Raw genomic sequence first — 4,482 nt, 5'->3', positions numbered from 1 at the left:
GTAAGCTACGTTGACTGAGTCACTTTCACTTTGAGAGTAGACTCTTTATTGGAGACTCAGTCAAATATATTGTAAGCTACGTTGACTGAGTCACTTTCACTTTGAGAGTAGACTGTTTATTGGAGACTCAGTCAAAGATATTGTAAGCTACGCCGACTGAGTCACTTTGAACATAATTTCTCTTTGTGCTAGCCATATGTTTGTTTTTCTTTCGTTTCGTTTGTGTTTAAATTTGTTTGTTAGTTTCTTCGGTTTTTGCTTTCTTTTCTTTCTGCCATCCTTTAGTTCTGACTGTCATCCTTTAGTTCTGACTGTCATCCTTTAGTTCTGACTGTCATCCTTTAGTTCTGACTGTCATCATTTAGTTCTGACTGTCATCCTTTAGTTCTGACTGTCATCATTTAGTTCTGACTGTCATCATTTAGTTCTGAGTGACTGTCATCATTTAGTTCTGACTGTCATCATTTAGTTCTGACTGTCATCATTTAGTTCTGACTGTCATCCTTTAGTTCTGACTGTCATCCTTTAGTTCTGACTGTCATCCTTTAGTTCTGACTGTCATCATTTAGTTCTGACTGTCATCCTTTAGTTCTGAGTGACTGTCATCATTTAGTTCTGACTGTCATCCTTTAGTTCTGACTGTCATCCTTTAGTTCTGACTGTCATCCTTTAGTTCTGACTGTCATCATTTAGTTCTGACTGTCATCCTTTAGTTCTGAGTGACTGTCATCCTTTAGTTCTGACTGTCATCCTTTAGTTCTGACTGTCATCCTTTAGTTCTGACTGTCATCCTTTAGTTCTGACTGTCATCCTTTAGTTCTGACTGTCATCATTTAGTTCTGACTGTCATCCTTTAGTTCTGACTGTCATCCTTTAGTTCTGACTGTCATCATTTAGTTCTGACTGTCATCCTTTAGTTCTGACTGTCATCATTTAGTTCTGACTGTCATCCTTTAGTTCTGACTGTCATCCTTTAGTTCTGACTGTCATCCTTTAGTTCTGACTGTCATCATTTAGTTCTGACTGTCATCCTTTAGTTCTGACTGTCATCATTTAGTTCTGACTGTCATCCTTTAGTTCTGACTGTCATCCTTTAGTTCTGACTGTCATCCTTTAGTTCTGACTGTGTGGATCTCCGGCTTGTGTAGTTTACTGCACTGAAATATGGCCGCCGCTCACTTCACGGGGAGAACGTTTGCTTGAGACTGGGTCACGCTGGATATCGTTTCTTTCTGTGCCAATCATAAATGTCTTTGGTTTTTGAGTCACTTGAGAAAAAGTGACTCTATGTAATCGGTCAGTGTTAGTCTGTCCGGCCGGCCGTCCGGCCGGCCGTCCGTAGACACCACCTTAACGTTGGACTTTTCTCGGAAACTATCAAAGCGATCGGGCTCATATTTTGTTTAGTCGTGACCTCCAATGACCTCTACACTTTAACGATGGTTTCGTTGACCTTTGACCTTTTTCAAGGTCACAGGTCAGCGTCAAAGGAAAAATTAGACATTTTATATCTTTGACAAAGTTCATCGGATGTGATTGAAACTTTGTAGGATTATTCTTTACATCAAAGTATTTACATCTGTAGCCTTTTACGAACGTTATCAGAAAAACAAGGGAGATAACTAGCCTTTTCTGTTCGGCAACACACAACTTAACGTTGGGCTTTTCTCGGAAACTATAAAAGTGACCGGGCTCAAATTTTATGTGAACGTGACTCATTGTGTTGTGAATAGCAATTTCTTCCTGTCCATCTGATGCCTCATATAATATTCAGAACTGCGAAAGTGACTCGATCGAGCGTTTGCTCTTCTTGTTCTACTTTGATTTCATTATTTGTTTTTCTTCTGTGTTTCTTTGATCTGTTATTTGTATCTTTGTGAATCACAGGCTTTTGTAGTCCTGCTGTATTGGAATATTATTGTTTGTTCACGATGTCGATAGAATGTGAATTGAAGACTGGGTCACAAGTTTTGTCTTTGTGTCAGTCATATGTTTGTTTGTTTGGTCTATTTATTTGTTTCCTTTGTTCGTTTGTTTGTTTGTTTGTTTTTTGTTTGTTTGTAGTTAGTTTTATTTGTCTGATTTTGTTTTTTGTTTTTGAATTACAGCGGAACAACGTCAACAAGATACCGTAGACAAAAAGACAGCAACAAGAAAACAATGATTGACGTTTGGGACACTATCATTATTGTCTGCATCTCTTTTCCTGTCCCGTTTCTTTTCCTCACAATAAAACAAAACCCAAGGAACGGGAAGAGATGCAGGGTTTACTTTCTGGTCATTAAACACAAAGTCGGCGGTTACAAAAATATGCATTTTTTTTTAATTATTGCTCTTTGTGTCTGTTTGTGTGTGTGTGTTTTTTTTCTTTTTTTCTTTTTTTCCGTTTTTTGTGTGTGTGTGTGTGGGGGGGGCGTCAAAATAATGTAAATAAGCATAACTGGTACATGCATGAGGATCGTATCTCTTAATACAATCCCGTGTCCCGCACCAGCTCTACACAAAGCAACACGAGAGCTGCATGTACACAGATGCTATGGAGCGAACTGTCCACCTAATTGCCTGTAATTGGCGTGCAATCATGTTCCTGTCGAGCTCTAACTTCTGATCTTGCCCGCCATTACCGACACGCAGACGTTTGACATTTCATCTCCGCTGATTGCGCAAAGTTTTCAGTTCACATTTCGTGTCGTTCCACGTCGGCATCGTCCCCGGATAGCTATTGGTTGAATGGACGGAAAAAAAACAAGAAGCAACCAATTACGTCAGCAGATAAACACAATGTTGTTTGGTTTGTTTGGCATTGAGACGGGATTATTTGTAGCGCACACACACTGCTCGCGTAGAAATACACGGTGAACATATTTGACGCGAAAGTAAGATAGTAAATTATCATTACACAAGTCGTGTTGCTTCACGTCGGATCTTTCTGTCGCAGACAAACAAATATTGGTTGGTTTGTTTGGCATTGAGACATGATTATTTGTGATGCAAACACGCTACTCACACAGAAATACATGTAGAAAATGCTTGCCGCGAAAGTAAGATTGTAGTATATGTCAAGAATGAAAACAGTACAATGTTTATTGAGTTAATAGTGTTAGATATTTCTGTAGCTGCAATGCAATTGATACCGTACCAGCAAATATTGCAGTGGCTCTCCGTTGCTGAAATTATTTCTTTGGGGTAAAATCTCTCTTTGTAAAAAATCCCAATATTTATAAGCTGTAAGCATTTCATATTAACTATGAGAGCAAAAAAGAACCCAAAACGACGAGTCAACTCGGAGAATGTTTTCATCAAAACAGACACATTATGACTGATTCCCTTAATCAAATGCGAACAAAATGTTTAACAGAGTAATATTATCAGGTCTGAGAGAGAGAGAGAGAGAGAGAGAGAGAGAGAGAGAGAGAGAGAGAGAGAGGAGAGAGAGAGAGAGAGAGAGAGAGAGAGAGAGAGAGAGAGAGAGAGAGAGAGAGAGACATACAGTGACGGAGAGATGGTTCGACACGAGGACACATGGCGGGGGGAGAGGGGGCAGGGGGGGGGGAGAGGGGGCAGGGGGGGGGGAGAGAAGAAGAGAAGTAAAGTGTCAGAGTGGATATCCGCGGTGTAGAAAGACATGTGTCGCATGGCAGAGTTTTGTGGCGATAACGAGCTCGCCGTACCTCCCACTCACGTCCGTTAGCCCGGCAGGCAGCCCGGCACTGTCACACCGTTACACACAAATCCAAAGACAAATATACTACCAACGTTCCAAAATTCAGAATAAAAAAAACAAGAAAGGTATGTTGTTGGAACGTTTAATTGCCGAAAAAACAAAACGCTACGTTCACAGATATTTCGACCCAGTGGTCTTTTAAGTGCAGACAAACAAACATAATTATAGAAACAACTTATCTGACGAAATGTTGAGCTGCTTGCAAGGAAGACACCAGCGAGGCAATCAGGTGTCAATTGTACCTTTTTGAATGCATACTATTTACTGTCACTGAATACCTCACCTGTCACTCTGTGTTCACGTTGGTTTACTGTCACTCAATACCTCACCTGTCACTCTGTGTTCACGTTGGTTTACTGTCACTCAATTCCTCACCTGTCACGCTGTGTTCACGTTGGTTTACTGTCACTCAATACCTCACCTGTCACGCTGTGTTCACGTTGGTTTACTGTCACTGAATACCTGACCTATCACTCTGTGTTCACGTTGGTTTACTGTCACTGAATACCTGACCTATCACTCTGTGTTCACGTTGGTTTACTGTCACTCAATACCTAGCTGACCTGTCACTCTGTGTTGACGTTGGTTTACTGTCACTGAATACCTGACCTATCACTCTGTGTTCACGTTGGTTTACTGTCACTGAATATCTCACCTATCACTCTGTGTTGACGTTGGTTTACTGTCACTGAATATCTCACCTATCACTCTGTGTTGACGTTGGTTTACTGTCACTGAATATCTCACCTATCACTCTG

Source organism: Littorina saxatilis, linkage group LG14, assembly GCF_037325665.1.
Source record: "Littorina saxatilis isolate snail1 linkage group LG14, US_GU_Lsax_2.0, whole genome shotgun sequence".
In the NCBI taxonomy this organism is placed as follows: Eukaryota; Metazoa; Mollusca; class Gastropoda; order Littorinimorpha; family Littorinidae; genus Littorina; species Littorina saxatilis.
Note: the sequence above shows the minus strand (reverse complement) of the source record.